Source organism: Mobula hypostoma, chromosome 2, assembly GCF_963921235.1.
Source record: "Mobula hypostoma chromosome 2, sMobHyp1.1, whole genome shotgun sequence".
In the NCBI taxonomy this organism is placed as follows: Eukaryota; Metazoa; Chordata; class Chondrichthyes; order Myliobatiformes; family Myliobatidae; genus Mobula; species Mobula hypostoma.
Window position 1 is genome coordinate 216,873,868 of NC_086098.1, and position 22,733 is coordinate 216,896,600.

Below are 22,733 nucleotides of genomic sequence, written 5' to 3' on the forward strand. Positions count from 1 at the left end.
AAGCAGTTGTTTACTCTGTGATGATCGCCAGCACACACTCTCCTCTCTATAGTATATTTCTATGGGACCAGTTAGAATGTTATACCTGCCCATTTCCTCTTCTTACTTTCAAATTTTGAGCACACTTTCTAGGTGAAGAGGCAACCACCTTATACATCCAATATTGCGTACTGCACTCTGTACTTATAATATGCTGTCCTACAAAATAGCAGAAACGCAGATATGGTGAAAGCTTGACAGAACACCTCTTTTCATTCTGCAGGGGTGATTCTGATCATCCAAAAGCTTTAAAGGTTCATCCCCCTCTGACCTTGGTCTTGTACACCAGTCTAACAAAGACCAAGGTAAGCTTGTGAAGCAGCAACTCATCCTCTGACAGGTCACATTGTAGCCTTCAGGATTCAATATCAAATTCAACAGATACATGTGTGTGTGTGTATATATATATTCACACATTCTCAGACTTCTTCCTTCTTGTCACTCTTCTTCTGAAGTTTCATAAATCATTCCTCTCCCCCAATATTCACACTTCCATCAAATGCAACTTCATTGCCACTTTCACCTGGCATCACTTGTGTCATTTAGTCTCATGAACCATTCAGAAGTCTGATGGTAAAAGGGAAGAAGCCGTTTATAAAATGTTTAATGTGGGTCTTCATGTTGCTGTTCTCCTTTCCTGATGGTAGTAACAGAAAGAAAGCTTGAACCAGATAGTGAGGGTATTTACTGATGGATGTCACCTTCCATGACACCAACTGTTGAAGATGTCATTGATGGTGAGGAAGGTTGTGCCCAAGATGGAACTGTCTGAGTGTACAGCACTTTGAAGTATCTTATGATCCTGTGCATTTGAGTTCCATAGCAAGCGGCGATGCAACCAATAAGAAAACTCTTCATCGTAAATCATTTTGCTTAGCTTAGTTGTGTATGAAACTCACGGCATCATTTATTGAGGACCTCCTGATTGAATGCTAATTGGTTTACTAATTGCTCTTTGATGAGATGATCTAGAAGAATGTCCCAAGTATGACTTTCCGGGGACTTTTCTGCCCTTCATTTTTGTCCTACTTCTGGGACCATGACCTGGCCCCTGCTCATTCTTTCCTTCTTGAGCTCCTTTGAACAAAATAACTGAGGCAGCAACCAGATATTGCAGGAGGCTAGAAATCAGTACAAACTCTTTGTTTTTCCAATATATCATTCTCTGGATACTTTATAATTTTAAAAGAAAGCCAAAAGAACCAATCATCCTGAAATCTTTATTCCTTAGAAATCAATTAGTAACTAACCTGCAAGTAATTGATGATCTGATTAAATAGCATAGTCAGGATTCTTTCCGAGTGCTAAGTGCTTGATCTTCTGTGTTGAACATATGGTATTTATTGTTGAGGTACAATTTGACAGCATGAGTGTTAACTCAGCTTTGCACATGGATTGATGCCACAATCTGCCTGCTCTGCATAATTCCACAAGTAAGAACCTTTCACGTTTCAGCATCCTTCCCAAAATGGCAGTTAATATACCCTGTGCTATAAACGTGTGCATGTGCATTTGCAGTGATGAATGGACACATATCCAAATGTGACACCTAATCCTTGATAAGTACATTTAACAACATGTGCCAAACATTATCCGGCTTTACTCTTCCTATTTAAATGTACAATGTGCACATTTTAAGTTAACTGGCAATCAATAATGATTTTGGGAACTTATTAGCCTCTGTCTGTTTCTGTACCCAATGAACCCCATAATTTGCTGCCATTCATAAACGTTGAAATTCGTGAGTCCAAGACATTTACGTAAATAGTGAACAATAGTAATACAAATCGATTCCCACCTTTTGACAATTTGAGTAATTATCTTTCCATGCTTGCCTCTGTTTTCTGTTATGTAGTCAGCCTGTTCTCCTCTTGGCCTTTCGATTTAGATTGCTACAACACTGCCAATTATAGTTGAGTTCTGGGCAGTTTTGTATGTGTTGACTTGTTAGAGACTTGATTGAAACTGACAGAATTCTCTTGAGATTCTTGCTGACAGAGAGAGAGGAGAATCTTTCCCATCTGTTCTGCTTGGATTGAAGCCAAGCTCCTTGGGACAAGAAGGGATAGTGTTGTTAATGATCTTGGTATTTTAATACTGTGTGCCATAGAATCCCGCAGGATTTGACAGTTTGAAAAGGAGTAATTTGCTTTTAGTGCCTTGATGGATACAAACCTATATTTGGATGAACAAAATGCTTTCTTATACAGCTGTGTTATTAAGACAAGTTGAGTTACAGTCTCTGGGCTATTTTCTGTGTATGTAGCAAGTGAAACAGATAGATAAAGTCAGAGAGACTGATGATGCCCCTATCTAGAGAACAGCTTGAATCATCTAATCACCAGCTTCTTATTTATCCTATGTGTTTTAAGCTTGGTTTTCTGCACCATAGGCCTGCGAGTTGATCTGGGTTACCAACATTTGAAGATTAAAATGTAAGATCATAAAGAGCTAGTCATTCAAGAGGCATTATATTTGTCATCATTACTATCCCTTCAGAAATTTCCACCACAAGGTATCTCAAAACCACAAAAGTCAGCACTGTAGTATATATTGCTAGATGTTGCAACTGACTTCATACATCAGAATTGGTGAGTGTCTGTGCATCTACATTCACTTGCTAAGCACATGCAATGCTCATATACAGCATACGTTTGAAGAGTGGCCAGATTGTGTTGTCAGTCTCCAGTCAATGCTGATTTCACAGCAAGTCTCCCAAATCAGATCTCTAATGAGAGTGTGAACTTTAAAAGGTAAGTCTCTCGTCAGATTCTTTCTTTGTTTGTTTATTAGCAATAAGCTACAGAAGGAGGAATGGTTGCGGAGTCTGTTCTTTATGTCAGATGTGGGACTTCAGAGAAATCTCCAGCCTCCTTGATAACTACATCTTGGTCAAGTGCATGCAGCTGCAGCTCCTCACAGACCGTGCTAGGGAACTTGAAAATGAGGAGGTGATAGATAGGACCTACAGGGAGATAGTTATCCCCATATTGTATGAAGCACGTAGCTGGGTGACTGCCAGGAGAAGGAAGGACCCTGTGTACCCTGTGGATGTTCTCCTCAAAAGTAAGTATACAACTTTGAATAATTGTTGTGGTGGGAGGTGGTGAACAATCAGGGGATCAATCAACCTGGTGTCAGAGTTACCAGATCTCTGACACTGTGGCTCAGAAGAAAGGGAGAAGAAGAGAAGTGTAATGGTGATAGGGGATTCTATAGTTAGGGGAGAAGACATGAGATTCTGTGGATATGAAAGAGATACCCGAATGGTATGCTGCCTTCATGGTCCTAGGATCACAGATGTCTCAGATGAGGTCTACAGCATTCTAAAGTGGCTGGGTTAGCAGCCAAAAATCATGGTAAATATTGGTACCAACAACACAGTTAGGATAAGGGATAAGGTCCTGAAGAATAAATATAGGGAGCAAGGTAAAAAGCTAAAATGCAGGACCTCAAGCTTAGTTATCACTGGATTGCTGCCTATGCCATGTGCCAGTGAGGATAAGAATAGAATGATTTGGTTGATAAACCTGAATGGAAGGGGTAGCCAATATCCTTGTGGGTAGATTTCTAAGAGCTATTGGGGATTGTTTAATGTCATTTGCCACAGAGATGGGAACTAGAGTGCTAGAACAGAGGATGGGGCAGTTGGTGTACAGGTACATGCAGATTGTAAAGCAACTACCTCACTGAGGCCAGACGGCAGCTCTCTGACACCTCCTCTTACTTACCCCTGGAACAGGACCCCACCAAAAAACATCAACCCTTTGTCCCCCGCACAATCACCGCCCTTATCAACTCCGGAGACCTTCCATCCTCAGCCACTAAACTCATTATTCCCACACCCCGCACCACTCGGTTTTACCTCCTCCCCAAGATACACAAGCCTGACTGTCCCGGTAGACCCATAGTTTCTGCCTGCTCCTGTCCCACCAAACTTGTATCTACGTACCTGGACTCCATTTTGTTACTCATAGTTCAGTCCCTCCTCACCTACATCCGGGATACATCCCATGCCCTCCACCTCTTCAATAACTTCCAGTTCCCCGGTCTCGACTGCTTCACTTTCACTGTGGATGTCCAATCCTTATACGCCTCCAATCCCCATCAAGAAGGCCTCAAAGCCCTCCTCTACTTTCTGGATAACAGACCTCACCAGTTCCCCACCACCACTACCCTCCTCCAGTTGGCGGAACTGGTTCTCACACTGAATAACTTCTCTTTTAGCTCTTCCCACTTTCCTCAGACCAAGGGTGTAGCTATGGGAACTCGCATGGGCCCTAGCTATGCCTGCCTCTTCGTTAGTTATGTGGAACAGTCTGTGCTCCAAACCTATTCTGGTACTGATCCCCAACTTTTCCTTCAGTACATCGACGACTACATTGGTGCTGCTTCCTGCACCCATGCTGAGCTCGTCAATTTCATCGACTTTACTTTTAACTTCCACCCAGCCCTCAAATTCACTTGATCTATCTCGGACACTTCTGTCCCCTTTCTCGGTCTCTATCTCTGGAGACAGACTGTCCACTGACATCTTCTACAAGCCCACAGACTCTCATATCTACCTCGACTATACCTCTTCCACGTGCAAAAATGCCGTTCCCTATTCCCAGTTCCTCCGTCTCCACCGCATCTGCTCCCAGGATGAGGCTTTCCATTCCAGGACATCTCAAATGTCCTCTTTCTTTAATGATCGTGGTTTCCCTTCTACCGTCATCAATGATGCCCTCACCCGCATCTCCTCCATTTCCCGCACTTCGGCCCTCACTCCATCCACCCACCACCACGACAGGGACAGAGTACCCCTTGTCCTTACCTACCACTCCACCAGCCTCCGGATCCAGCACATTACCCTCTGCAACTTCCGCCACCTTCAACAGGACCCCACCACTAAGCACATCTTTCACTCTCCACCCTTCTCCGCTTTCCGCAGGGATTGGTCCCTCCATGACTCCCTTATCCACACATCCCTCCCCACGGATCTCCCACCTGGCACTTATTCCTATAAGCGCAAGTGCTACACCTGTCCCTACACCTCCTCTCTTGCCACCATTCAGGGCCCCAAACAGTCCTTCCAGGTGAGGCAACACTACACTTGTGAGTCTGTTGGGGTCATCTATTGCATCCGGTGCTCCCGGTGCAGCCTCCTCTACATCGGTGAAACCCGATGCAGATTGGGGACCGCTTCGTCGAGCACCTCCGCTCCGTCCACCACAATAGACAGGATCTCCCGGTAGCCACTCACTTCAACTCTGCTTCCCATTCCCATTCAGATATGTCCATACATGGCCTCCTCTACTGCCATGATGAGGCTAAACTCAGGTTGGAGGAGCAACACCTCATATACCGTCTAGGTAGTCTCCAGCCCCTTGATATGAACATAGAATTCTCCAACTTCCGGTAATTCCCTCCCCCTCCCTTCCTCTATCCCTATTTCACTCTGCCCCCTCCCCCAGCTGCCTATCACCTCCCTCATGGTTCCGCCTCCTTCTACTACCCATTGTGTTTTCCCCTATTCCTTCTTCACGTTTCCTGCCTATCACCTCCCTGCTTCCCTTCCCCCACCCCGTTGTCTTTCCCCTTACTGGTTTTTCACCTGGAACCTACCAGCCTTCTCCTTCCCACCCTCCCCCCACCTTCTTTATAGGGCCTCTGCCCCTTCCCTCTACAGTCCTGACGAAGGGTTCCGGCCCGAAACATCGACTCATCGTTTCCACAGATGCTGCCCGACCTGCTGAGTTCCTCCAGCGGGTTGTGAGTGTAACGATGAGGAAGAATAGGCATTTGATAAAGCATCATTACAATCAGTAGGGTGGGTTGAAGTTTGTCTATTTTAATGCAAGAAGTATTAGGAACAAGGTGATATATTTAGAGCATGAGTCAGTGCATAGAACTATCCAGTTATGACCATTACGGTGACTTAGCTGAGACAAGGGCAGAAATTCTGCTGGATGTTTCAGAGTGAGATGCTTCAAAATAGTCAGGGAAGAAGGCAAAAAAGTGGGTAAGAGGCATTGCTAAAATCAGGAGCAGTATCACAGCTGCTGAAAGAGAGGATGTCATAGAGGGATTGTCCACTGAGTCAGTGTGTGTGGAAGTCAGAAACAGGAAGAAGAAATCACTCTATAATAAGTATTCTATGGACCCCCAATAGCAATAAAGACAGCAAGGAACAGATTGAGAGACAGATTTTGGAAAGGTTTTAAAATAACAAGGTTGTTCTGTTGGGTGACTTCAACTTCCCTCGTATTGATTGATATCTCCTTAGTGCAAAAGGTTTAATTCGACTAGAATTTGTTAGGCGTGTCCAGCCAGGAAGGTTCCTTGATGCAATATGAAGACAAGCCAACTACAAGAAAGGCCATACCGTATTTGATGCTAGACAATGAAGCAAGTCAGGTGTCAGATCACTTGGAGAGTGAACATTTTGGATACCGTTGCCACAATTTCCTGACCATTATTATACCCTTGGAAAAGGAAAAGAGCAGTCAATATGGGAAAGTACTTATTTACTTATTGAGATACAGCTTAGAATAGCCCCTTCTGCTCCTTCTAGCCATGCTGCCCAGCAATCCACCAATTTAATCCTAGCCCAATCACAGGACAATTTACATTGACCAATTAACCCACCAACCAGTATGACTTTGGACTGTGGGAGAAAATCAGAGCAGCCAGGAGGTAACCCACACAGTCACAGGGAAAACGTACAAGCTCCTTACAGGTAGTGGTGGGAATTGAACCCAGGTCACTAGTACTGTAAAGCGTCGTGCTAACCATTAGGCTACTGTGCTGCCCTAATTTAATTCAGGGAGGGGAAATTATGATGCTATTAGGCAGGGACTTAGGATCGTAAATTGGGATTGAATGCGTTCAGGGATAATCACAACAGAAACATGGTGATTGTTTAGGGAGCACTTACCTGGGGTTTTGGATAGATTTGTCCCATGGAGGCAAGAAAAGGATGGCAGGGTGAAGGAGCCATGGTTGAGAAGAAATCTAGAACATCTAGTCAAAAGGAGGAAAGAAGCTTAATTAAGGCTTGTTCAGCAAGGATCAGATGGGGCTCCAGGGAGTTACAAGATAGCCAAGAAGAAGCTGAAGAATGGATTTAAGAGATCTAGAAGGGGACATGAGAAGGCATTGGCAAGTAGAATGAAAGAAAACCCAATGCATTCTACATATGTGTGAAGAACAGGAGAATGTTGAGTGAGTGTGGGACCAATCAGAGGTAGAAGAGGAAATATGGGCCTGGAGTCAGAGAAGTTAATGGAGGTCTATTGCTTCAGAATTCACTAATGAGAGAGACCTTGATGATTTGAGGACAGTATAAAACAGGGTGATGTGATAGAACATGATGTTTTAAATAGGATGTGCTGGAACATTTGAAAGCCAATAGTTCTCATTAAGTTAAGTTAAGATAAGTTTTCGTGGCTGGTATGGATATGCCCCAGGTTACTACAGGAAGTGAGAGAAGGGATTGGTGCACCTTTGCAGAGCTGCAGAAGTTTGTAAATTTAGTCGGCTTCATCTTGTGGACAAGCCTACAAAGTACCCGGGACATCTTCAAGGAGTGATATCTCAGAAAGGCAGTGTCCATTATTAAGGTCCTCCAGCACCCAGGGCATACCATTTTCTCACTGTTACAATCAGGTAGGAGGTACATAATCCTGAAGGCACACACTCAGCGATTTAGGAACAGCTTCTTTCCCTCTGCCATCCAATTCCTAAATGGGCATTGAACCCCTAATCACTACCACACTTAATATATATTATTTTTGTTTTTTGCATGAATTTTAATCTATTCAATATACATATACTGTAATTTATTTATTTATTTATTTATTATTATATTATTATTTTTTTCTTCTTCTTCTATATAATGTATTGCATTGAACTGCTGCTGCTAAGTTACCAAATTTCACGACACATGCCAGTGAGAACAGGCCTGATTCTGATTCCGGTTCTTTGGCGATGACCTTTGCATCCACACGAGTGGTACCAGATGGCAATTTTTATTCCTCTGTTCAAGAAAGTTTGTGGGGATGACCTTACGAGTTATAGACCAGCCGGCTTACTTCAATGGTGGGAAATTATTGCAGAAGTACTTAGAGACAGGAAATGCGAGCATTTGGAGAAACAGTCTGATTAGGGATTATCGGCATTACTTTGTGAGGGGCAGGTCATGCCTCACGAGCCTGACTGAATTCTTTCAGGATGCGACAGGGAGCATTGATGTAAGTAGAGCAGTGGATGCGTTATATATAGATTTTAGTAAGGTATTTGATACGGTTCCCTATGACAGGCTCATTCAGAAAGGCAGAAAGCATGAAACCCAGGAAAACTTGGCTGTGAGGCTACAGATTTGGCTTGCCCATGGAAGGCAGAGGGTGGTTGTAGATGAAGTGCACAAGGATATGTTGAATGAGGTAGAGCTTTTCTCTTCAGAGAGAAGGACAATGAGAAATGACTTGATAGAGGTGTACAAGATGATAGGAGCCATAGATAGAGTGGATAGCCTGAGACATTTTCCCAAGAAAGAAATGGCTAAAATGAGGGGGCATAATTTTAAGGTGATTGGAGAAAAGTATACAAGGGATGTCAGAGTAAGATTTTTTAAACCAAGAGTGTTGAGTGTGTGTAACACCCTGCCAAGGGTGGTGCAGAGGAAAACACATTGGAGGCATTTAGCTCTCGGATAGGCACATGGATGATAGAAAAATTAAGAACTATGTAGGTGGGAAGCATTATATCTTCGAGTAGGTTAAAACATCAGAACAACATCCTGGGCCAAAGGACCTGAACTGTAACGTCTATGTTCTATGTTCTAATGATTTACTCAATATGGAATATTGAGCACAGTTTGAACATTCAAGATTGTTTAATGTAATTTCCTGTACACAAGTGTAAAGGAGAATGAAGTAATTCTTACTCTGGATCTGATGCTGTTACCACAGTTCAGATATGGCACAAGTGCAGAGTGAGAGACACTGAAGCAGGTTGATAGTTCACAGACTTTAATACGAACAGTGTTAAAGGGAAAATAAAACAACAATTGCCAAGCCAAACAGGGCCGTTAACTAAAACTCTCAAAGGAAAACGAAGCCTACACTGCGGCTGAAAAGAACATCTACACATTAAACAAATACCGCTAGTCTTCAGAGTCCGTTTGATTTGAAAGTGCAATATCTCAGGGAAGGCCGAATACAAAACAACAGCGAAGCGTTGCTATGCTCTGTCCAAGTCTCATCAAGCACTACGACAACAAGAATGGAGTTAAATACTATCACAATTAAATAATAATTACCTGACACGTGCAAATTCACAAGCGCAATTGCTGTATCTACCGCGCTGCCGAATCCATGGTTCTGACAGGGCTCCCCTCCAGCCACCGAGGCACCACAGACCTGTGTCCACTGGAAGTCCCGGATCAGCAACTTGTCCAAGATGTCATTGGTTGGGATCCAAGTACGTTCTTCTGGGCCATACCATTCTCAGTCCACAAGGTACTGGACCTTACCACGTACCCGGCGAGATGCCAGGAGGCACATCACAGTATAGACAATGGAACCATCTACCAGGCGGGGAGTAGGGGGATGTGGGGTGACTGGGGCCAGGGGAGAGATAGTAACCGGCTTGAGCTGGGAAACATGGAATACTGGGTGGATCTTCAGTGATGCTGGCAGACATAAACTATAGGACACCTTGTTGGCAGCCTTTTCCATGACAAGTGGTCCCACATAGAGTGGTGCCAATTTCTGGTTCTCGTCTTTCAGGGGAAGATCCCTTGATGCTAACCAGACCTCTCCTGGCCTGAATGGCCTTACCTGTCGATGGAGCTGATCAACCTGCTGGGAATGCTGTTTCGGGACATGCAGCAGAGAAGCCCTGGCTCGTCTCCAGGTACGCTGGATCAGCTGTTCAGCAGCAGGAACTCATACGACGATCTCCTGATCAGGGAAGAGCGGGGGTTGGAATCCCTTCTGGCATTCAAAGGGAGACATACCAGTGGAGGACGACTGGAGGTTATTGTGGGCGATCTCTGCTCAAATCAATCAGGAGCTCCAGGATGTGGGATTGGAAGAGGCAAGACAGCGCAGTATTGGCTCGAACTCCTGGTTCACTCTCTCAGTCTGGTCATTAGTTTGGGGGTGGAAGCCAGGCGAAAGGCTGGGCATGGCTCCCACAAGAGAGCAGAAAACGTTCCAAAAGTGGGAAGTGAACTGTGGTCCACGATCAGACACTGTGTCTTGAGGAAAACCATGGAGTCTGAACCCAGGTTGAACCCTGAAGTCTCACTAGCCGATCCTGCTCCAATCCCTCAGCCATGCATTTATCCTCCATCTCACTCTATTCTTATACTCACTGTCACGTGGCATAGGCAGTAATCCCAAGATTACTATTTTTGTGGTCCTGCTTTTCAACTTCTTTCCTAACTCCCTGTTTTCAGGATCTCTTCCCTTTTCCTACCTATGTCATTGGTACCAATATGTACCACGACCTCTGGCTGTTCTCCTTCCCACTTCAGGATATCGTGGACGCGGTCAGAAACACCCCAGACCCTGGTACCTGGGAGGTAAACTACCATCTGTGCTTCTTTCCTATGTCCACAGAATCACCTGTCTGACCTCTTAACTATAGAGTCCCCTATCACTGCTGCCATCCTCTTCCTTTCCCTACCCTTCTCAGCCACAGGGCCAGACTGTGTCAGAAGCACGGCCACTGTTGCTTCCCCCAGGTAGGCCATCCCCCCGCAACAGTAGTCAAACAGGAGTACATATTGTTAAGGAGTACAGCCACAGGGATACTCTCTAGCATCTGACTCCTGCCCTTCCTTGTCCCGAATATTACCCACGTGTCTGTCTCCCGAGGTCCTGGTGTGACTACCTGCCTATAGCTCCTTTCTATTACCTCCTCACTCTCCCTGACCAGACAAAGGTCATTGAGCTGCATCTCCAGTTCCCTAACGTGATCCCTAAGGAGCTGCAACTTGATGCACTCGGCGCAGATGTGGCCGTCCGGGAGGCTGGGAGTCTCCCAGATTTCCCTCATCTGACACTGAGCACAGATGAGCACTGGCCTCACAGATATACTTCCTGTTTGTATTCTGCACAGGAAACTTACCTGGCCTTGACCCATTATCATCGAAGCCTGTTGAGCCAAAGCCTTCCTACTCTGTCTCCTTGTACTCTCGTGAACCACTCTATAAAGCTGTCTACTTTTTAACTCTTCTCGCTGTTTTAACTGGCTGACCTTGACATGCTTGTGCAGTCATGCCCCAATCAAACCACTGAAAAAATAACCGTCTCCTTTTAAACTCTTCTCGCTTTTAAACTCATTTCACTATTCTAACTGGATGACATCCACGCGCTTGCGCAGTTGTGCCCTGATCAAACCGCTGAAGAAATAACCATCTCCTTTTAACCTCTTAAAACTTAAGGCAGAGATAGATAGATTCTTGATTAGCCAGGGCATCAAAGGGTATGGGGAGAAGGCATGGGAGTAGGGATGACTGGAAGAATTGGATCAGCCCATGATTGAATGGCGGAGCAGACTCAATGGGCCGAATGCTCTACTTCTGTTGCTATATCTTATGGTCTCATGGTCTTAAATATAGCCTAGAAACAGGCCCTTCAGCCCAGCACACAAAATAATTCTACACTGATCTTAGATTATTCTCCTGATATTCCCACCTCTTCCCCTAGATTCTGCCCCTTACCCGCATACTGGGGGAAATTTACGGTGGCCAGTTAACATCCCAACCCTCACATCTTTGGGATGTAGTAGGAAAGCTATGCAATTACACGGAAAATGTGCAAAGTTGACTCATAGTGCCAGAGGTCTGGATCGAATCCTGATTTCTAGTGCTGTCGGAGAGTGGCTCTACTGTCATGCTTCTGGGAGCTGGCATATAATATGTGATATTGCTTTTGAAAGTAGTTGTTATAAGGCCTTCAGCTACATCTTCATCAAATCAGAATCTGATTTATTATCACAGATTTATATGAAGTGAATTTTGTTTTGCAGCAGCAGTACAGTGTATAAAATTACTGTAAGCTAAAAAAAAGTGCAAAAGTCCTTCTTTCTCTCCGTCATCAGATTTCTGAATGGTCCATGACCCATGAATTCAACCTTGTTACTCCTTTCTTTTGTACTTTTTTTTTTGCTATTTATCTCCATCACGAGCACAACTCTCCTCATTACTTGAGGACTCCTTCAAGATGCAATACTTCAAGGAAGCAATGTGAGATAGCAAGAGACCAGAAGCAGCACGTTCCTGTTAGGCTGACGGGTAAACCTGAAGACACCTTAGAAGTCAGCAGGGCCACCTGTGTCTCAAGCCACAGGAGGTGTGTAGAATTTTTAATGAGCATTTCTTCTCAGTGTCTACTGAGGAGAAAATCAAGAAATAAGGGAAACAAGCTGAGATGTTTTGGAGGTTATTCATGTTACAAGGAAAGAGGAATTTGTAACCTTACAGTGCATCAAGATGGATAAATTCTGAAGGCCTAACTGAGTATATCCTTGGAATTTGTGGAGGCTACAGAAGAAATCCCAGAGTCCCTTGAAAAGTTATTTACTTTATTATTGGCCTCTGGTGAAGTTCCCAATGATTGGAAGGTGGTTAACATCATTCTGTAGCTTAGGGAGAGAGTGGGGATCTGCAGGCCCATCAGCCTGATATCAGTGGTGGGAAAGTTATTGGAGAGCATTCACAGCAATAGGGCCTACCAATATTTGGACAGAGAGAGTCTGATTAGGAAAATTCTGTATGGCTTTGTGCATGGGTATTTGTGTTTGTTAAGTCTTTTAGACTTCTTTGAAGAAGTAATCAAAAGAGTAGAGGTGGGTAGTGCAGTGACTGTTGTCTATTTGGACTTCAGCAAGGCTTTCTAATAGATTTTGCATGGTGGGCAGGTCTGGAAGATTAGGTACTATGGAATCCAAGGGGAACAAATGAAGTTTATCTATGGCATAGCTTTGCAATTCTTTTCAAGTAATCTTGCTAAATAGATTATTTTTTTGTATCTGTGATGAAACTGTGTCATGTCCTCATTCAGACCTAAATTCAAATGATTCCAGTGATTTAGAGTATGTTCATATACTGGCTTCAAAATCAAGCCTTTCTGTGTAGGTCTAGCTATTTCCATTGTGTTAGGAAAATCACCTTCTAACTCCTACTGAACAAATTTTTTTATCTTCAATATCTGTTGTGGCTTCATTCGAGGGTATCTTAACATGATACCAGCTTCAAACTGAAATAATGTTGTGGAGATTAGGCCAGAAGTATCTGGCATACAGATAAGGGATATCTTGGCAATAGATGTATAAAGCCAAAAGGTTTTATTTTAATCCAAAGATGTTAGAAATAGCTGGAAGCTGTTTGGAACAACAAGCCAAGAGGGTGAGGCAATTAATGATTACATTGGTTCATTAAGGAAATTACCCATGCATTGCAATTTTGATGCCTTTTAAGATTGTGGCATGCATAATAGTTTGCGTGTGGACTGGCAGATTAACAATTTCACTCAAAGCTCCCGATCCTTCCTATTGAATGTGCATGTAAAATTGCTGTGTTATTAGAAATGCCATTAAAGTCTGTCGAGAACTGAAGGTGATAGCTGAATTGAAATGACACCATATCCTCCTGTTGCGCTACATTGGGAGCCTCAGCATGTTTGATTGAGTTGAAGAATCGACTCTTTTATTGAATTGCAACTAGTCTATTGGCAGCCAACACTCAGAGCAGAAGCAACATCCAAAACTACAAAACCACATTTAAATCACCCAGAGAGACATGTCTAATGAACTGTTTTATTTACCATGGCAACCACCCAACAAAGTCTTTTTAGATTATTTCATTTTCTTTTGACATAGTAGGCCATTGATCTGACTGAGATGATATCGGCTCTCAGCACAATTCCATCAATCCCCCTTCTCACTGGCTTTTCTGCAGCTTATATGACTATAGAACATGGGATGGTACTGCCTGTGTCAACCTTAATGCCCAAGGAAACTAGTTCTATCTGCCAGTACAGGATTATTATCCCCCATTCCCTTCATGTTCATGTGCCTGTCAACATGTTTCTTAAATTCCACTATTGTGTCTGTTTCACCACCAGACCTGGCAATGTATTGCAGGCACTTACCACTCTGTATTTTAAAAATAACAACCTGCACATCTCCCTTTACCTTTTACTTTCATCAGTATCTATTCTACTTGTCATCTTTTGTCAATCTCATTCCTTATAATTGCCTTGCTTTATCCTTATTATCAAGGAAACTCATTTCCCACTAACCAATAGCACATTTGATTGCACTTCTGAAATATAAAATGCAAGTTCCTAAGTTCAGTCATGCTACAACTATAGCTCTGAATCTGTCTTGCTTATTTGCACCATCCATCAAGTGCTTCTTGCATTTAGATAAAATATCCTAATTCTAACATTTTATCTTTTTTCCCTTTATTTTCCCCTTAGCATAAGAAAATTTACAAAGTAGACTTTAACCAATCTGGCCTAGCTCCCCAAACTAGCTGCCTTCTTGCCCTGCACTTAACATATACCAGAAACAATCAGTGACCTTCCGTACCTGGGAATAGTCTGTGCACAGCGGTGGGCTCAATGCTGTGAGCAGGACCCATGTGTTGAATCCTGAGACCTTGCTTCCTGAACATCTTAATGATGTTTGAGATCTTTCTACTGTTAAAGGCTTTTGGAACTAATAATTGGAATCACATAAAATCTGTTCAAATCAGTTTGTAACTCAAAAAAAATATAAAACTACATTTTAAAATTGCTAACTACTAATGAAAGACATTGAAATAAGTGGACTGCTTGCATTCACTTGCCTGTTCTCACTGGATCAGTGGCATCAATCACATAAATGCTTCTCACACCAACCATTCCTGGAGTAATGAGCAGCAAAAAAAAAAATCTGCTGGAGGAACTCAGCAAGTTAAGCAGCATCTGCAGGGAGAAATGAATTGTCGATATTTTTGGGCCAAGACCCTGAATCAGAAATTTCCTCCATTTCCTCCATCAGTTTGTATTGTGCTCCAACCTGCAGCATCTGCAGTCCCTTGTGTAATATTGAAGGGTTGTGATAGAAGGCCATTTAGTTCCTCTCCTCAGCATGTCATTTCTTTTGTTCAGCAGTGGAAGAGTTGGTCAGCTGATTAGGCAACTGGTTTATCTCAAGCTTCTGCCATTGAGAGTGAAAGCAACAGTATCTAAGACTTGGTAAGTCTCTGTGGAACTTAGTGAATAAATAAATAAACTGAATGAACTGACAACACACATAAAAGTTGCTGGTGAACGCAGCAGGCCAGGCAGCATCTCTAGGAAGAGGTACAGTCGACGTTTCAGGCCAAGACCTTTCGTCAGGACTAACTGAAAGAAGAGCTAGTAAGAGATTTGAAAGTTGGAGGGGGAGGGGGAGATCCAAAATGATAGGAGAAGACAGGAGGGGGAGGGATGGAGCCAAGAGCTGGACAGGTGATTGGCAAAAGGGATACGAGAGGATCATGGGACAGGAGGTCCGGGAAGAAAGACGGGGGTGGGGGGGAACCCAGAGGATGGGCAGGGGGTATATTCAGAGGGACAGAGGGAGAAAAAGGAGAGTGAGAGAAAGAATGTGTGTATGAAAATAAATAACGATGGGGTACGAGGGGGAGGTGGGGCTTAGTGGAAGTTAGAGAAGTCGATGTTCATGCCATCAGGTTGGACGCTACCCAGATGGAATATAAGGTGTTGTTCCTCCAACCTCAGTGTGGCTTCATCTTTACAGTAGAGGAGGCCGTGGATAGACACGTCAGAATGGGAATGGGATGTGGAATTAAAATGTGTGGCCACTGGGAGATCCTGCTTTCTCTGGCGGATAGAGCGTAGGTGTTTATTTCTTACATCCTTCACGTATATGAGGAGTAAAAATCTTTATGTTCCGTCTCTGTCTAAACATGTAATGTGCAAACATAGTAATTTATAATAATTTATAATTATAAATTATAAATTATAATTAATTAATGTAACATAGAAATACACTCAAATCAGTGTGAGTTAATCAGTCTGATGGCCTGACGGAAGAAGCTGTTCCAGAGCCTGTTGGTCCTGGCTTTTATGCTGCGGTACCATTTCCGGATGGTAGCAGCTGAAATAGAATGTGGTTGGGGTGACTCAGGTCCCCAATGATCCTTCGGGCCCTTTTCTCACACCTGTCTTTGTAAATTTCATGAATCATGGGAAGTTCATAACTACAGATGCACTGGGCTGTCTGCATAACTCTCTGCAGATTAAGGGAGATACAGTTCCCATACCAGGCAGTGACGCAGCCAGTCAGGATGCTCTCAGTTGTGCCCCTGTAGAAAGTTCTTGGGATTTGGGAGTCCATACCAAACTTCTTCAACCGTCTGAGGTGAAAGAGGCACTGTTGTGCCTTTTTCACCACACAGCTGGTGTGTACAGACCACATGAGGTCCTCGGTGATGTGGATGCCAAGGAATTTAAGGGAGTTTACCTCCTCAACCCCAGATCTATTGATGTCAATAGGGGTTAACCTATCTCCATTCCTCCTGTAATCCACAACCAGCTCCTTTGTTTTTGCGACATTGAGAAAGAGATTGTGTCAGAGAGATTACTTCTTTTCTGTCGACCACCTCATTATTGTTTGAGATTAAGCCAATTAATGTAGTGTCATCAGCAAATTTAATTAGCAGATTAGAGCTGTGGGTGGTGACACAGTCATGGGTATACAAGGAATAAAGGAGAGGACTTAGTTTACAGCCCTGAGGGGGTCCTGTGTTGAGAGTCAGAGGGGTGGAGGTGAGAGAACCCACTCTTACCACCCGCCGGCGATCTGACAGGAAGTCCAAGATCCAGATGCACAAAGCAGGGTCAAGGCCGAGGTTTCTGAGTTTCCTGTCGAGCCTGAATGGAATTATGGTGTTGAATGCTGAACTTTAGTCCAAGAACAGCATTCTCACATAAGCAACCTTCTGCTCCACATGTGTAAGGATGGTATGTAGAGCAGTGGCTATTGCATCATCTGTTGATTAGTTGTGTCTGTAGTTGAATTGTGGGGGGTCCAGTTTGGGTGGTAGCAAGCTGCAGATGTAATCCTTGACCAGCCTCTCAAAGCATTTGCTTATTATTGAGGTGAGTGAAACAGGCCGCCAGTTGTTTAGGCACGTTACCTTGGTTGTTTTTGGTACAGTGACAATGGTGGATAATTTGAAGCAGGAGGGCACTCTGCGCTGAGAGAGCGAGAGATTAGAAATTTCTGTAAACACACGTGCCGGTTGTGCTGTGCACATCCTGGGTATTCGCCTCAGGCAGCCGTCCGCTCCTGCAGCCTTGCGACTGTCCACTCATTGGAAACATCTGCGTAGCTCAGCCTCAGAGATAACCAGGTTGCAGGTTGTAGAGGTGGCTTTCCTCGGAGGCTCAGAGTTAGCGATATCAAACCAAGCATAAAAGCGATTGAGCTCATCTGGAAGAGAGGCCAGGATGTTGGTGGCACCTCTACATTTGGCTTTGAACCCTGCGATGGTACACAAGCCTCGCCACAAGTTCTGTGTGCTATTTGTTGTGACTCCTGACTCAATATTGTCCCTGTATTCTTGTTTCGCAGCCTTGATAGCTTTGCGCAGATCGTGGCTGCTTTTCTTGAGCTCCTGCTGATTGCTGGCAGCGCAAGCTCTGTGCCTCGTGGTAGGTGCCGCTCACGCAGAACTATTGATCCAGGGTTTCTGGTTCATAACTTAAACTGAAAGTAAGCAAATCCTAGTTTATTGTTTTTCCTTATCATAATCTCCTCTATGGCTTCTGTTGTTGCACTTTACTTTAACCTGGTTTTCCTCCATCAAAACCTAATCCCAATTGCAATCTCCTCCATTTTTTCTTATTTTAAGACCCAATCCAGACTTAAGTCTTTTAGTACGTCATTGGTGTCAGCTCAACTTGGATAGGAACTGGTCTTGTTAAACTGTACATTAAACATAGATGATACATTCAAGATCAAAAATAGACTGATATATATCAGCACGGTTGTCTGGTACCATTATGCCTTTTGTTGATTGTTTTTTTAAATTGCACACTTCATTTTGTTATCATTTGCTAAGAATGGAATAGTCTGATAACTCACAAGATCAATTTAATATTGCAAATCTAATCTAATGAAGAAGGATGATTAAAAGAAATGAGGCTGTTTATAAACAAAATTACTTTTGAAACTGAATGTTCTGGAAGTTAATGAAATAATGAAAATATTCAATTAACTATTATAATGATATTGTAATACTTGTGCCATTCACAGCACATCTAATGTGGGTTATGAGAACCAAAATAATAACAGCTATAATTAGCAGGATTCAGACTGAACAAGTCATGTAAATGATGACAAATATGTGATGCACATTATGTAAGTAATATCTATTAGTAAGCCCATGGACTTTCAAATTGCTAAAATATGGATTTCCCTGAGTAGGAGAAGGGGTATTCTGTTACTTGGCTATTTCAAAGGCAACCATCAAGTGAATTTCCTAATAATGTCATTGGAGTGTAACTTATGTTTTTATTTTGAAGGAAAGTTACTGGAATGGTGAAATTTGTACGAACTGCTCTGAAGTATCATACTAAATGTTGCATACTTTGGAACAATTCTTCTAAAACTATTAAGCTTCTTGTATAGAACTTGCGTGTGTGAATTAGGATGATGTTTTTGCAGGGAAAAGTACTATGGACACGTGGTTGATGTTTAGGGATCTGTTGCAGGATGTTAAGGATAAATTTGTCCTGGTAAGGAAGATAAAGAATGGTAGGGTGAAGGAATCATGGGTGAAAGGCAGCATACATGAGGTTTAGGAAGCAAGGATCAGATGGGTCTATTGAGGAATATAGGGAAGCAAGAAAGGAGCCATAGAAGTGGCTGAAGAGAAAGGGGCATGAGAAGGCCTTGGCGAGTAGGGTAAAGGAAAACCCCAAGGCATTCTTCAATTATGTGAAGAACAAAAGGATGACGGGAGTGAAGGTAGGACTGATTAGAGATAAAGGTGGGAAGATGTGCCTGGAGGCTGTGGAAGTGAGCAAGGGGCTCAACAAATACTTCTCTTCAGTATTCATCAATGAGAGGGAACTTGATGACAGTGAGGACAACATGAGTGAAGTTGATGTTCTGGAGCACGTTGATATTAAGGGAGAGGAGGTGTTAGAGTTATTAAAATACATTAGGATGGATAAGTCCCTGGTGCCTGAGGGAATATTCCCCAGGCTTCTCCACGAGGCGAGGGAAGAGATTGCTGAGCCTCTGGCTAGGATCTTTATGTCCTCGTTGTCTATGGGAATGGTACCGGAGGATTGGAGGGAGGCGAATGTTGTCCCCTTGTTCAAAAAAGGTAGTAGGGATAGTCCGGGTAATTATAGACCAGTGAGCCTTACATCTGTGGTGGGAAAGCTGTTGGAAAGGATTCTTAGAGATAGGATCTATGGGCATTTAGAGAATCATGGTCTGATCAGGGACAGTCAGCATGGCTTTGTGAAGGGAAGATCATGTCTAACAAGCCTGATAGAGTTCTTTGAGGAAGTGACCAGGCATATAGATGAGGGTAGTGCGGTGGATGTGATCTATATGGATTTTAGTAAGGCATTTGACAAAGTTCCACACGGTAGGCTTATTCAGAAAGTCAGAAGGCATGGGATCCAGGGAAGTTTGGCCATATGGATTCAGAATTGGCTTGCCTGCAGAAGGCAGAGGGTGGTGGTGGAGGGAGTACATTCAGACTGGAGGATTGTGACTGGTGGTGTCCCACAAGGATCTGTTCTGGGACATTTACTTTTCGTGATTTTTTTTTCATTTTTAAATCTGTTTTATTAATTATTATTGAAAATCAACAAAAATGCATTAAAATAATCAAGTCAACATGTCAATATGTACAATAAGAATTAAATTATAAAATAACTGATTAACAAAGCCAAACGATATATCAATAATAAGGAGAATAAACAAAACGTTAAAACTATTTTTTTAAAACAAGAAAGAAGGAAAAAGAACCCCTACTAACTAAAACAAAAAAAAACCTACTAACAAAAAAAAACAACCCATTGGGATCACAACCCTGGAGCTATACACCATACAAGCTTCCATAGAAAAAAAACATCTATCCGCCAACCAAATCCATTTAAATGAAAATCAGAAGGGGACCATCTTAACTAACTCTAATCCAATGATAGTAGCGGGCAAAAGAACCCCACCTTTTCTCAAAGTCAAATCGAGGATCAAAATCTAATCTAATCTAATAATCTAATCTAAAAGTCCGACTTCTGATTTTCTCCAAACTAAGACATAACATCACCTGAGAGAACCATTGTATCTAAGTGGGAGCAGAGACATCCTTCCATTTCAATAAAATAGCCCTTCTAGCCAATAATACGACAAATGCAATTACATGTTGGTCTGATATAGCATCAAGAGAAACAACACATTGGGGAGTCTTAGAAAGGGATGAGTATTTAACATTTAACAGTCTCCGAGTATTAGAAAAGGAATAACGACCTTTTATAAAAGCTGTTTGGTCCTGAGAAATAATTTTAGCTAGAATATTCAGCAGTCAATTAGCCATTATTTTTGAAAGAATTTTAGCATCCACATTTAATAATGAAATAGGTCTATATGAAGCGAAGTGAGTAGGGTCTTCCATAAGAATTAAAGAAATAGAAGCTTCATTAAATGTGGGAGGTAACTCTCCTAACAAAAAATAATCTTTAAGCATTTCCAACATATATGGAGAAAGCAATTTTTCAAATTTTTCATAAAAACCTACAGAAAAACCGTCCAATCCAGGAGCTTTACCAGATTGCATTGAAAGAATAGCTTTCTGAATTTCCTTTTTAGTAATAGGAGTATCAAGAGTTTGTTGATCTTCAACAGATATTCTAGGAAAATCAATCTTTTGTAAAAAGGCAAACAACGGGAATTCTGCAGATGCTGGAAATTCAAGCAACACACATAAAAGTTGCTGGTGAACGCAGCAGGCCAGGCAGCATCTCTAGGAAGAGGTGCAGTCGACGTTTAGTCCTGACGAAGGGTCTCGGCCTGTAACGTCGACTGCACCTCTTCCTAGAGATGCTGCCTGGCCTGCTGCGTTCACCAGCAACTTTTATGTGTGTTTTTTGTAAAAAGGCATTCATTTTAGAAGGATCAGCTGGAAACTGAGATTTATAAAGTTCACTGTAAAAGTCTTGAAAAATTTTATTAATGTCTTCATAATTACAAGCTAAACTACCGTCTCCCTTACGAATTTCTAAAATTTGTCTTTTAGCTCCAGCTGCCTCTAATTGGGATGCTAACAGCTTATTATTTTTATCCTCAAACACATAAAATTGACTTTTCAATTTAAGCAAATTTCTTTCAATAGGATAAGTTAATAGTAAATTATATTGTGATTGAAGTTCAACCCTTTGTTTAAATAAATCAATGTTAGGAGAGACTGCATAAGTATTATTCAAGTCTTTTATTTGTTTTGAAATCTTATCTAACTCTATTTTTGTCTGTTTCTTAAGCTTAGCCAAATAGGAGATTATCTGACTTCACAAATATGCATTAAATGTATCCTATATAATCAATTTCGACACGTCTCCTGTATTGTTAAAAAGAAAAAAATCTTTTATCTGAGTCTCAATAAATTTGACAAAGTCCGATCTTTGTAATAAATTTTCTGGAAAACGCCACTGCAAGTTTGCAATGCCGACATCATTCAATTCAAAAGTTAAGCCTAAAGGCGCATGATCCGAAACAACGATAGTGTCATATTCACATTTCTGGACTTTGGACAAAAATCACAAATCAGCTATAAAATAATCGATTATTGAATATTTTTTATGAACATGTGAATAAAAGGAATAATCTCTATCATCAGGATGTAGATTTCTCCAGATTTCGATCAAACCATAATCAATTAAAAAAGAGTTAATAAGTGATGCTGAACACCTTGGAAGACGCTGATTGGTTGAACTCTTGTCAATCAAAGGATTTAAACAACAGTTAAAATCACTACCCATTAACAACATATATTCATTTAAATCTGGCAATAAACCAAATACGTTTTTAAAAAAAGGATCATCTACATTAGGTATATATAGATTAACCAGGACAATTTCTCCATTACAAATTGTTCCTTTGACAATTAAAAATCTACCATTAATATCTGACACAATGTCTTCTTGGATAAATAAAATATTGGATTTAATAAAAATAGATACTCCCTTTGTTTTATTTTGACAAGTGGCATGATATTGAAGGTCCTTCCACATTTTAAAAAATCTATTTTGATCACCCGTTCTGATATGCGTTTCTTGAGCAAAAATTATATCGGGCTGGAATCGATTAATAATTTTAGAAGTCTTCTTTCACTTAATAGGGTGATTCCAGCCACGTACGCTCCAACTAATAACGTTTATCTGTTTAACTACCATAAAATATTTTTTTAAACACATAAATACACACATACCAACGTGGGCTAATCAAAATTGGTGGTGATAAGTATAACCATATAGAAAACACACATACTCTGGAAATCTGTAATGGGAAAAAATAGAAGAAGAAAAGAAAAACTAGAAACAATGAAATTAATCCTACATTGAAACCTATAATTCGAAACTCCCCTAATCCTCCCACCATCCCAGAAGGTAGAAATCCCGCAAAGA

At 42.0% G+C, this 22,733-nt stretch overlaps 1 long non-coding RNA gene across 1 annotated transcript in view; it reads left to right on the plus strand.

Moving 5' to 3' along the window:
• The first annotated feature begins 15,217 nt into the window (after window positions 1-15,217).
• Window positions 15,218-22,733, plus strand: part of LOC134336795 (uncharacterized) — a 43,527-nt gene continuing 36,011 nt past the window's right edge. Inside the window, exon 1 of the long non-coding RNA XR_010015888.1 lies at window positions 15,218-15,278. This is a non-coding gene — a long non-coding RNA (uncharacterized LOC134336795). The remainder of the gene's footprint in view (window positions 15,279-22,733) is intronic.